Genomic DNA, 13,511 nt, shown 5'->3' on the forward strand with positions numbered 1-13,511 from the left:
AACACATCTCCACATTTCTGGAGTTTTCTACATTTCTCGTCTTTGCGCGTTTGTTTTATGAATCATATTTACTCGCGGTGTCAGTAACAGAGTGAATGTCGTACGCTAAAAGCTTCTGTTTTAAACGCAACGGCTCGCACAATGAGCCACATTTGCCAAAACACCACAGATTGGCGACTGGTGCCACATGCAGCAGAGGTTGTCAATGCTCCTAGCGGCTGCTCATGGTAACTGCACCGTATGTTCCTCTCATCACTTAGGCATTGGTTTGTCTTGCTTGTCTGATGTTGTAATCCACGGATTGTTCTAAAAATAAGGATGTTTATTCACCCGAGAACACAGGGGAGTTGCATGCATGTGTTTTTCTGGTTTTAAAGCAACTCCATGTAACATTTATAGTGCCCTCTGCAGCCACACGTGGGGATTAAATTCTTTTGGGTTCAGTGTCCAAGGCATGTGTTTAAAGATGGGAGACGTGACTGCTCCAGGAAGTGACGCCAAAGTGTGGACTTGGACTTGCTGGGCGTGATTGTGACACTTTGAGCTCAGTTACACACTTTCTCAAAGGAGGTCGTACCCACTCGACAAACGTGGATAGATCAAGTGTGAATGAAAGAGGAAACATTCTCCCTACACCAACTCGGTGTAACATCAAACAAATCCAGAAGTAAAAAAGTTGCATCGTGTTGCTTAGATCTCCCTCACTGATCGAGGTTACTTGAAGGCACACTTCCATGGCACACCTATGCTGCAGACACACCCTCTGTTAAGGGAACCATGGTAACAGAGTGTGGGACAAGGTTCGCTCAGCATGACAGGTATGTGGAAGGCAAATGCACTAAGAGACTGCCGGACCTGTATTTCAGAAACCTTTTTATCTTGCATCAAGAGAATCTCCGGAGGTCAGTGGATGTCTGAAAGCGGCAATACAGAAATAGTCACGAATAGAATCTCATTGGTAGTAAAGTCCAAATAAAAGCACGATCCCAGTCTCTTTCAGACAGTGAGAAACACAGCTTAATGATTAAACACTGACTCGCTATTGTCTGATACATAGACCTCAAAATGAGGTTAGATTGTGCAATCGAAAGAATGACGACTTTTATGAACACACAATAACTCACTCAAGGACTAGGGGGAGGACAAGTTCGAGTATTTATAATCGTTAAAGTAAGAATTTGAGGCATTTTTGAAAACTTGAGGACTCGCAGCCTCAGCCGATTTATTACATTTTGTTCAGTGACCCATCAGATTCTGTCACCTGTCATGCAACAAGTTTGGATTGTGCATGCAAAACACCCACAGCCACTTAAAATTGATATTCACTGCATGATAAAATCAAATTAATATTATTTTCTTGATTCAAGTTATACATATTTGGTTGTGTTTAGTTTTTATTTATTTATTTATACTTATTTAAATAAATTTGTGGTTAAACTGTAAAATATCAAGCCTCAAGCCTTTTTTTCCTGGAAATCATTGCTATTTAAAAAACAATTTATCGGTATTGACATTTTTTTACTTGTAGTATCATCTTCAGCATCGGCCACTAAAACGCCACATTGGTTGGGCTCAACTTGAAAAATTTGGATAAGGATTGCGATTCAGTAAAAAGCCAATGAACCATGTTCCAAATCCCATCAACCTCAGCTGTACTTTGCGTATATGTTACCATGTCAACATCCTGAAGTAAGATGGTGGCTGTGGCAAACATCGTATTTAACATCATTGTTATCGTGAGCATGTTTGCTTGCTGATGTAGGCTGATGTAAGTACAGCCTCACAGAGCCTGTTGAATGACTGCAGACTCTTAGTTTCCAAAATCTATTTTAAAAAACATCTTTCTCTTTTGTCTGTAATTTTACACCTTAGTCCTTTTGTTTTCTTCCTCTTATCAGTAGTTCAGGTATCAGTTGTCAGTCTCGGGCATCTCCTTCCTTCAGTTTGCCTCCTCTCTGTTTTTTACCTCTGTCATCATATCACTTCTCTGCCACCCAGCTTGAGTGTTCCCATGTCATGGCCAACAACTGAACTAACTGTCTGTTGGCCTCAGTGTCCCTGTGTCACCACTGGGCTCTAGGCCTAATCCCTCTCTGGGACGCTGAGGGGAAGACCGGGAAGGGGTGAGACTGAGGGAGGGAGGGAACTGGGAGCAAGTAGAGCTGGCTACAGCACAGTGTTACAGTATCTCAGCATTACAGTCACTCTGTCAACAAAGCCACAGCAAAAGCTGTGACGGTTTGGATTTTTTTCTCACTGCGATGATAATGCAACATATTACCCCCCTCGAAACCTTTTATTCTTAAAACCGGAAGCAGTCACCTCCTTACCCTCACACTAAATCTGACTCATAATTCATTCAATTTGTATTGTTTGTGTTTGGAGATCGTAAAGATTTCATATCCTTTTTTCATGAAGGTCTCTGATAATGTAGCACTTGTCTTTTAGAGAGTGGGAGAAATGAAAGTTGCTCTCCTCAGCTGCTCTGGACCGTTTCATACCTGAATACGGACGCACTCCACAAAGTTGGAGGTGGCTGGTTTGACAAAGGAGATACAAACGACGGCCGCATTGAAACAAGTAGCGCTGCTGCTCAATGCACGTAGGGGAAACACTTGTTTCCTCTCCAACCACCTTTACCCGATTAAGGGTGCCGCTGGTATTACGCTAGCTTACTTAGCTTAGCCTTGGCTCGTTGGTGGTAACATTAAACAGTCTTGCTACCTTTACTTTATTGCAGTACTGCGGCAAACATACTTAGCCTTATTCCTCAGGGCTTCACTGCTCGCAGTGGCCATAACTGTGATCATCAACTCTGATTATTAACATTAATGATCGTTCATGAATTGTCCCTAGGCTACAGCTAACCAGCCCTGGCAACACACACACACACACACTCTACCTCCCCCCGTGGTATTGTGGTAATGTGGTTACCGTCACAGCCCTATAGCCACAGCTGAGGACTCATCTGTAGATGGTACGTGGTTTTGTCAAGGCCTGAGATGGCGTGAGAGGCGATTACTGACAGAGCAGAGTTCCAGAGTTTGAAATATGATGATGTAGGAAACAAGAATGTTGTAGTAAAAGCTATATTCATTTCAAAATAGAAGGAGTGGCAGTCAGCTGTGAATTTCCCTCTCTACGACTGGCAATGTTTCCTAATTCATGGGATGATGCAAAAGATACGATTTCAGTCAGCCTTCCTGAGGTTTTCAGGTACTTCACTGTGGAGATTGTAAATTCGATTCCTCCTCCTTCCACAGACAAACAGGACCATCAATTTATAAACAGGCTGCAAACTGCTCATTAAATTGTAATCAAGGATGTGCAGCTCCCCCACACTGTCCTCTAGTGTGTATTGGGTTCATGTTACGTAGCAGAAAGCTGGTACTTTGGACCATTAAGAGACACGGAGTGAGGGGTGAAACCCAACACTTCTCAGCGTAAAAGTAATACATAATCTCAGGATCTTGGGTGCCTCTGCACACACACACACAGAAGTAAAGTATTAGACCTGAAACAATGCTGCGTAAACAGAGAAAATCAGAAACTAGATTCCGAACTCATATATTCACCTGCCCCAGCTTTTCAATTAAGACGATTGCCAATCAATTTTTGTATGACAAAGAAAAATAATACAATTACCTTTTTTCGGCCGTCATCTTTTCTGATACTGAAACTGCGAATACTGAGTACTGTTATTTGTGATGTATTTTTCACCTATTTAATACAATTTAACATGTTGATAAAATAAAGATCAATTTGTTATGCATAATTTGACATGTGGTGTACTGCATTGTGACCAGATTTAGACCTGACCAATAGCACTGAGCTGTTACTAGAGAGTAAATATCTGTTTCAGTAAGAGTTTCTGGATTAACAACAAAAGATAACCACTACATTCTGATTAAAATGCAGCGATTTAAATAGTAACCACACAAATGTAAATAATAATGTGGATTGGTGATGTTTGGAGGATTTGGCCACATGCTTTATTTGATAAGGTCAGTGTTGCATTAGCATTGGTGCATCCCCACAAAATAATCATTAGTTTAATTTGTCAAAAATAATAGTTATAGTAAGAGAATACCTTAATAACAATATATGCAGTCTTTTAATGTAGAATCGTAAAAGTTGTGGATTGGAGAGAGGGCTGCAGCTCGTACTGTACATCAGCAGATGCTGTGACTCATGAGAAGAGTTGAGCTGTGGGTGAGTTTGTTCCATCATGGTGATTTCTGCAGAGAGTTTGACAGGCCCTTCATGCTCTAATTGATTTAATTAAGTGGACGTTTTCCCCTTTGGCTTTACTGATGCACAAAATGTCAGTATGTACACAAACATTGAGTATCTCGCCCAGAGCACAAGAGCTGTGCTTATCTGTATTTCACAGAATGATCCGCGTTCCAATTTCCCCGTAAGCTTTACGCATCTGCGAGTACGCGAGGGTCCACGAAGGTCTGCGTGGCGTAAATTTAGTCATCGCGGGGTTTGTGTGCGTGAGTCTTTTGCGGAACTACCAATTTGTTGTGTCACTGGTACCAACTGTGCATGAGCTGAAAAACAAAAACGGATGCTGAATTTGAAGAGAGGTTGTGTGAGGAGGTCCGACGCTATCCTCACCTCGACAATTCAAAGAATACAAAGATAACGGAAGACAATGTTGCTTGTTCTGTTTTGAATTTGTTTTGCACATGCTCAATATATAGACGGCAATCTACTGTACATGTGAGGGAACCAGTCCTCCAAGTGGAGTACAATACAAACAACCACACGTCCCTGGTGTCTGCAGCTGTCAGTGAATGCCGCTATGCAGTATAACTGAGGCTTAAGACCATCACAGCCCACGTTACAATGCCTCAGAGGTCCAGCCTCGTAACAATCTCTACCAATTCCTGTGGACGCCCCACAGGGCACCACAGCTTTTATGATTTGCATTTGTTAAGTGTTTTCTCTTTTGAGCGAATGACTGAATCTCTCAACATACTGCTCACTTTATGTGATGAGCACATACACTGGTTTCAGTGTATTCCAAACACTTCACCCACACCTCCACCGGCATAGTGGCAAGTATAGATAATTCGTGAATTTTTTGGTGAACAATCCCTTTAACCTTGAATAGAAAATTAAGAAATTAGAAAATGTTTAAAACAAAAATTTTGAAATTAACAATTGAGAATGTGGTTCAGGGAAAATACTGCACAACACCTAAAGTAACTAACAACTTCTCAAGGCTTATTAATAGACTTTTTGCTAGGACATGCGTTATGGGAGGGATCATACGCGTGGAATTTAACTAGTGAAAACCTGCCACCAGCTCTGCTGCTTCCATGATGCAGGAGATGAACAATGTGGACAGAATTACCCAACGAGCAAGACAAGACACAACAGAGAACAGCTACTGGCTACATATCTGAATCAGAGAGATGACATGTGAACAGCCAGGCTTGCTGACATCTATCAACAAGTACTCAGCTTCTCTGATGTGATTCTGCTCCAGGAGCATGACTAACTGTGTAAGGCTGCTGTCAGACTGACAGATGAAAAACACAACTGTTTAACTTGTGATCATTGTGACAATCATTACCACTGCATCTTTTATTACAGTATTATGTAGGGACATCTGCAGCATTTTTAACCACTTTGAAAAAGACAGAAAATCCCAAAAACCAGACCCTGTTGATCATATTTCATTAGCCTCTTTTAAACAGCCTGTTTACACTTAGAATGTTGTATCTTTATTCTGCCTCGCTGCACTGTATATAAGTTACAAACACAGAAAGAGGGACATTGTTGTTCCGGCGTTAATCTGGCAGCGGAGGTAGTGACAGAGCCGGATCAATATCTGTGTAAAAGGGACCGTTGGTACACCAGGGACAGACAACGACAGTGTTGTGTTACACGCCAAGTCTCTGATTGTGGAACTCCAGCGTGCTAATCTCAAATCACACACCGGGGCAACATTGTGTTGGCTTGTTTGCTTCAGTGTAAACAAGCAAAATGATGGCACAGGCAGTAGGGGGCTCACATTTGCGTTAACGCAGGGTTGTTTTCTGTCTGAACACTCCGCTGCATTTTATTGTCCTCAATCTGCAGCTGTGATTCATTCACAAAGTCCTTAGCTGATTGTCTTGTTGTAAAATATTGATGAGACTGTCAAGTTACATGATCCATGGAAATTAAGGGCCGTTTTCTTCCTCTCTACAATTTGCATGAATTGTATCTCTTCTGATTCTGGTTTTCTATTATCTTTCAGTTTTAATTCTCCATTGGGTTTTGATACGTCTTAACAACATGCTGATTTTGCTGCTACTAAATATCATTGACCTGTGAAATAATTTGGTTACATCTGTTGTAGTCCCTGTAAATTGTCTTTGTATTATTTTAAATCCTAAATGTCTTTTCCTGAGCTCTTATCTCATATCACAACTTAATCTGGCAGCAGTCATCATATGAAAGAGCTACTCTAACTGTTCATATAGTTCATTAGAGTCATGTGACAAGCCTCTGTGAAGTTCAGTCAAAATCCGTCGCACCAACCATCTGGATAAGTGAGTGGCTAATCATCGATGATAATTCACAGCTCATGAATTTTGCACAAGGACAGATTAATGGTTGGAAAACAGCAGCTCAAGTTGGATATTTCTGCTCTAAATATTTTAAGGAAAATTAAGTGAAATAAGCAGCTAATGTAATTTTTATGATGTAGGCTGTAAGGACATCATTTCTTAAGCTAATTTGTCCTGAAACCTGCTGCTGTTGCGTGCATTGGAGTTGAGTTAGTTGCTGAATGGAGCAACATGATAGGCCCCCTTCTAATCCATTTGCACCCTGTCTCTCTCGCGCTCTCATTCTCTCTCTCTCTCACACACACGGGCACACATGACTGCAGCCAGAGGAAATCCTGCGTTATTTATGAGATGTATGGCTCCGAGTGCCACAGGACCCTCCTGAGAATTCAAGACTGCACACATGCACAATATTTGGCCTGTGGAGTCTTTATTTCCTGCTCTCTCTCGCACACAGTCATATACACTTGCTGCAAGACATCTGTTTATGCTCTCTGCTGTTTTGCCCCAGCGGAGCCACAGTTGTTTTATTGTGACCTCCTTCTTCCTCAGCAGTGCGTGGGGGCCCGCTGGAAAATGCTTGCTGAGTGTGGTGCTTCACTGTTTCATGTGGCAGGAGTTCAGCGGAAGGAGTGATATCATCATGCACGTCAAAGAGGCAGAAAGGCAATGCTGTGCTGAGGTCACACTAAATCACGAGCAGCATTCAAGTGTATCTTAAAATATCAACCTGTGATCCTATGATGCAGAAAATGATAATAAGTTGAGGGGAATTCTATATTTAAACGGATCAAGTGCAACCTCTTTTGGCCCAAACCAAAGTTGTTCATATGATTTAGAGAGGTCTTGATAATGGTTTCTTCTGTCCACCACAGGGGACATTTAGTTTGGATGTTACATGCCTTGTGTTAACACCAGAGGCTAAATTAATATTAACCATGTTTAAATTAAACACGCTTGGTGGTTTTAGGCCTAATGTGAAGCGGTCGAGAGGATCAGCACCTCCGAGGCCATGGTTCTCTGCCGGAAAATGGTGGATTGCTCTCTCCAGGGTGGATGAGTATCCGCCCAAGGGAAAGAGTTAAAGAATGTTGGGGACTTGCTCTTGAATGTGTGGAAGCTGGAATGGGAGACGGACAGGCAGGTTCGTGCGGCATCAGCAGCAATGAGGGTGTTGTACCAGACCATTGTGGTGAAGAAGGAGCTGAGCCGAAAGTCAAAGGTTTTGATTTAACAGTTGGTCTTGGTTACGACTCATCTTTTGTCTCTTGGTAGTAACCAAAAGAATTAGCCGCAGAAAGTAGTTGTCCATTGAGTGCCTGGGCTCAGCCTTAGAGATTGGACAAGGGTTTCGGACATCTGGAGGGAGCTTGGAAGAGGCCCTTTGGGTTAGCATAATTGGGAGGAGACCCAGGGTAGACCAAGAACTCACTGAAGGGACTGCATATCCCATCTGGCCTGGGAACGCCTTGGGATCCCCTGGAGAAGCTTGAAAAGAGAGGCTGGGGAAAGGACATCCTGCTTCTGTCAGCGTGACCTGAGCTCGGATAGGCGAAAGAGCATGGACGGATGGACTAACTTGTAGCTTAAATAGGAGCCTGACCTATGGGTTTTTGGGGGCCATTGTTGATATTGATATAAGGTAGTAAAGATCCTTAGAGAGATGCTGATAGGCATTTTTTTTTTTACTTTGTACATAACCAGGTTATCTATTTCTTGTCCCTTGATACATTTTCGGTCTCTTAGATTATCAAGTGAACAAACTTGTCCTTGTTAAAAATATGCTCACAAGAAAAGGTGAACAGAGGAGCCTGGAAAGTTATAAAGTTAATTAGCGTAAGAATCTGCTGTTCCTCTCTTTGGGTAGTTGTTTCCTGTTCTCATTCCCATAACTTTTCTCTACTGGGAGAATGTCATTACAAGGTCAGTGTCTTCTCCAGAGACAAGGCCAATTCTGATACTGTGAGTGAGTGCAAACAGAACGTGATTGAATGCAGTGCCTTTGTTAGCTTAGGTTGAAACTTGGCTCCCAGCTGACATGTTTGTCGTCCATGAATTTAAGAAAAAAAGATGTAGGATTTACTTATCCTTTCCATTTTCAACATACTGTTCTGGTCCCCCAACGGATTTGACGTCAACACGAGGTTATATAACACAGACAAACAAACATGTGCAAGAAAGACAAGCAGCGCACCAGTAACAACTCCCTGCTCGGGCTCCTTAGAGAGAGTTCCCATGTGTCTTGGAAAACCTGGGTAAATTTAGAATGTTTCTTCAGTCACTCATGGAAAATAACACTCATTAATGGAAAATAAATAACAGGGACAAATGTTCCAGAAAATGTGTTGTCTTCCTTGGAAGTATTTGATTAATTTCCACCTTATTCCGTTTGCTTAAAATATATATCTCTGCAACTGGGAATTATAAGATGTACATGTAAATTTCTCCCTTCGGGCTACTGATTTCTCCTTGAGTTTCATTTACTCATTTGCAGTCTTTTGGGATGATACCATGGTGTAAGTGTGGACACATATCCAAGATAGCTTTTGAGCAAGCTCTTCAGAGTAGTGAGGAAAAAGCTGAACCTACAAAAGAATGAATGGAATTAATATCTTTTACTTAGAGTCCAGATAAGAATATGTAACTATGGCATATCTGATTCAGTTTGTATAATCCTCTTTAACCGCACAGACTGTTGAAATATTTACTGTGACTTTCCACTCAACTTACTTGACGTCAAGTAAATGGCCTGAATAAAACTCTGCACATTTGCACAGGGGACGTTTTAAGGCGTTCAACAGGTCTGCATTGTGTTGGACCAGTCTTTCTGCATTGCTCTTGCTGCATGTGCCCTCTCGTGGGAGCCTCAAGGTAGCATCTGATCAAAGAGAATAATTCAGGTCCATAGCCAAGAGACGAGCAGAGAAGAATGATGGAGCAGAAGGTACAAAAAGAGAAGGTAAAGCTCAAGCCGCTATAGAGTCAACAGTGGTTTGTGTTATACTGGGAAGAAGAGTGTTTCAGGGAACTGTTCCTGTGTTTCCACATGAGCTAACCCCCAACTTCTTAATGAACTTACAGCTAAATAACTTTACTTATTTATTAATTTTACAACAGCCATACAGTTGTTTAAAGTTGAATGAGGAGCAGTTCTGACTAATAAAACAAGAAACCATTCCTTCTCTTAATTTTCCTGTAATGAGGTGGCATCCTGATGAGTTGAAGTGAGTTGATTTGACTTCTCTTCCTCTGTTGCATAGTGTGTGAATGCTGCATACTTTTGTACAATTGCTTCTATAGATGAAACATTTATACTTACGGCTGTTGGGTTCTTAACCATTTCAATCTTGCAGCCTACACAAAGGTGTCAAGTGCTCTTTGCTAGTTTCAGTCCTACGCAGTTGTCATTTTCCCATCCCAGCGCCCACATTCTTTAAATAGCAAAGGCAAATTGGCCATCTGAGCGCCCATAAAGCTGGTGACACCTTCTGAGTTTGACCAGTTGTGCAGTACTCTACTCTTCGTCAATGGACTTCTTGTTTGAATTATTCCCCTTGCCTTGACCCACCTACATACGAAAACATTTGCTAGCAGGGATGATTGATAAATGTGTAATATAATTTTAAGAGAAAGTGATTAGGATCCGCGAATCCACAAAAACTCTTCTGAATTTGATTTTGTATCTCTGTCCCCCTGGCTTCTCAAGTGATTATCATTCTTTGAGCTACTAAAATGAAAACTGGGTGGGATGTTAAAGTTGAGAGTGTGAGTTAAGCTAGTGTTAGCCTATTGTTACATATGTATTGCAAACTACCTTGCTTGTTCACCAGTCAGTTGGCAAAGGTTGTTGCACTTTTCATTGTATCAGTAAGTCTTACTTAATGAGCCGAACAGATCAAGGCGAGTACACGTACCACAGATATTTCTCGACAGTCACCAAGAGAGATGGACACGCTTCTGCATCTCCAGACTTAACCCCAACATGCATTCTGCAGCACTGATACAGATGCCAGTCATTGGGTATTAGTAATAGTTTAACATCAAATGGTATGTATTTTTAAAGGAATGTGTATACATATTGGCAAGGTCTCAAAAATTACAACAAAAATGGCAATAGCTATATATTCAGGTACATCCCCAGAAGGAGAATATTATGGCCTCATTATTCATAATTTTTAGTAACATGACAGTAATACTCATATTTCTTACATCCCTACTACTGAGCTCTCTTCTTTCATTAAGTCTGTGTTTCTGGTTGACTATATCAAGTGTTGACTACATGGAGTGTTAGAAAAGCTGAATTACACAGCTTGTTTGGCTCAGGACATTTTGTCTATTTGCTTCCACAAGCTGCTCAATTCCAACAAAGTAAACTTTACAAGCCAATAATCCACTGCAGTGTGGAAATGTTTCTCACCTCCAGTCTCTGAGTGTCTCAATGTAGCACAGTGCATCACTTGTTCTCTGCACATCCTGCAGCACTATTTTTTATTTTGACACCACAAATGGTGGTAATACTGCATTTGTTGAAAGAGAAAACAGGCCAGCTACTTCTGAAAATGCAGTTTATTGGCAAATGAACATTTGTCCACATGGGTGTTTTTAGCTTGTTTTTGTCCACACAAGCCAAAAATTAACCTGCTTATTACAACTGTCTCTGTTTCCATCATCATCTATAATGTGTTTAAATACAGCTGAATTTATTGATCTTAGTTGTCAGACAACTGAATGAGTGACTACTTCCTGCTAAAGAGACAGTATTTCCTGAACTGCTGTTTTGATGCGTCAATCAAATCCTTATCTTATGATGACGGAGAACTGAGCTGACGCAATCAACAGAGATGCAGTCAAACACCTGGTCCAATTTGCTTCTTTCTTAAGCTTTGAGCGTCTTAGGGCCTTTTTCATATACAACCAGCTGTTTTCAAGTGATTCAAATCCTTTAATTAAGTCATCAAACTAAAACAAAGCAGCTTCACTTAATGAGAACGGCTGCATATGTGGAAGAAAGCTTCAAAAACAACTCGCAAGATTGACCTAATGTTGACAACTTTACAGAGGTCAAGAATGAACCCTCCAGGTCAACATGCACACAGAATAATTACATGTTAAAGGTCTGATCTCCTAATCCCCACGCGATCACACCTAGCTTTGCTGACTTAAAAAATCTCAGTTTTCAGGCAACAAAAACAAAGAAAAGGCCCTCGGAGACACGTTGCATGTTGAGGATTTAGAAAAAGGCATTTTTATTTACAGTTCAGAATAAAAACAACACTATAGCTTTTAGCCACTGCTACATCTTTGTTGTTTGACCTGAGAGTGACTCATTATCCATACCCATCCGCACTAGTGCTCTCTCCCTCCCCTCCCTCTCTCTGTGTGGAAAACACAAACACACCATCACCTCAGGTTTTTCTGTCTCCTCCAGTCGAAGGAAAAGGAGCAGCGTTGTACATCAAAGCTGTGTTCACTACATTTGCCCTTCTGTGCTTTACAGCGCTTGCCTTTTGTTGTTCTGCCAGGGGACATGGATACCAGACTGTCACAAACAGAGTTAAAATAGAGGCAGTATTTTCCTGCTTACTTTTTGAACAAGAGCTGCGAAAAAGGGATTAAGAAAAAAGGGTAGGAAATCTATGCTAATAGGTAACGGCTTGCTGCAGAGAGAGGTTGTGCACAGAGGGTTGAGTTATGAAACTTGGAGAGAACTCAGAAGAGGCTTCTCATCGAGTGCGTAGTGTGCAGGGAGATGTGCAAAGTGAATAAACATTGCACAGTCGTGGAAGGAGGTAAAGTGGACACGAGGGAGAAGAGAAAACAAGTAACACAAGTTTCAACTCAGCTATTTACGGCTGAAGAGAAGGAGAAAAATATTGTAATGGCTGTAATATGCTCACAGTTGGACACGAGTACGGCCAAAGCCTTCTGTCAGGACTCAGCATTTATTTTGTCGGTATTTTTCACTCCCTCTTAACATTTATTAATACGGACAAAACACACAAAGCAGCACCACTGGAAATCATGCAGGGGCAGTGTAGCAAATAGTTCAAGTGAGAAAATTGTACGACACAAGGAAAGAAATTTCAATAATGGCATCAATTTTTGAAGAGAGCCTTTTTGAGTTGGTTAAATTGGACCTGAGCCATTTACAATGCTTCTGCCTTTTTGTAAGAACTACATTATGACAAACTCCACCATCGCTATGATTGTTGTTGTCAGAAACTCTTTGCAGATTCAAGCTCTGTAGTGGAATTATTGATTAACAACCATGGCAACGTAAAGGACACATGGAAGTGGGCAGTGACGTTCACATTGTTGAAAAAGACAAATGCCTTTACGTACGTAAAACATAAATGAGCCTTAAGAAATCAGGGAAATAAACACAATGCACTGTCCTGTATCCTCATTAAGCAGATACTAATTAAAACAGAACTAAATAATGTGATGTCTAACAAATAAGGGACTGGAGTTTGATGGTTCGGTTGAAAAAACATCAACACAGACCATCTGTCTGCACAGATAATGTGTGAAACAGGGATTAAATAACAAGGATGCTGCACAATTATTCCCCACAGTAGTGCCATCGTCATCAAAACACAGTTTTAAAAGCATAATATGTAATTTTAACATTCAATATATAAAATATAACATCGAACACCTTTTTTAAAAATTATATTAATATCATACCAAGGAGAATAATACTCTTTATCTCTCTCTTTCTTGTCTTTCTTTTCCTTTTCTCTGTGAATTCATGAGGGGGGAATAAAACCTTTGTTGTGTAGGTACAGAGTTTACATCCACCTTTGTTTGGACTGAAGGTTCGTCCTTTGTAAAGAAATACAGAAAATTGATGAGCGGGGGGATAAAATTCAGATTCTTTGGGCAACGCCCCTGTCAGTGTGAATGGGACCACCCAGCGACTGTTGTCATGGAGACTCACTC

General features: G+C 41.0%; 1 protein-coding gene across 2 annotated transcripts in view; it reads left to right on the forward strand.

Annotated features, from left to right (window-relative positions):
- nck2a (NCK adaptor protein 2a) overlaps positions 1-13,511 on the forward strand; it is a 32,044-nt gene that overhangs the window by 665 nt on the left and 17,868 nt on the right. The window contains exon 2 of one of the 2 annotated variants that reach the window (XM_034574561.1): positions 714-818. The exons of the other annotated variant lie outside the window; for it this stretch is intronic. The gene's annotated coding sequence lies outside the window, so the exon portion shown is untranslated. The remainder of the gene's footprint in view (positions 1-713; positions 819-13,511) is intronic. 2 annotated transcript variants of the gene reach the window in all.

This window comes from Hippoglossus hippoglossus, chromosome 21 (genome assembly GCF_009819705.1).
Source record: "Hippoglossus hippoglossus isolate fHipHip1 chromosome 21, fHipHip1.pri, whole genome shotgun sequence".
Lineage (NCBI taxonomy): Eukaryota > Metazoa > Chordata > Actinopteri > Pleuronectiformes > Pleuronectidae > Hippoglossus > Hippoglossus hippoglossus.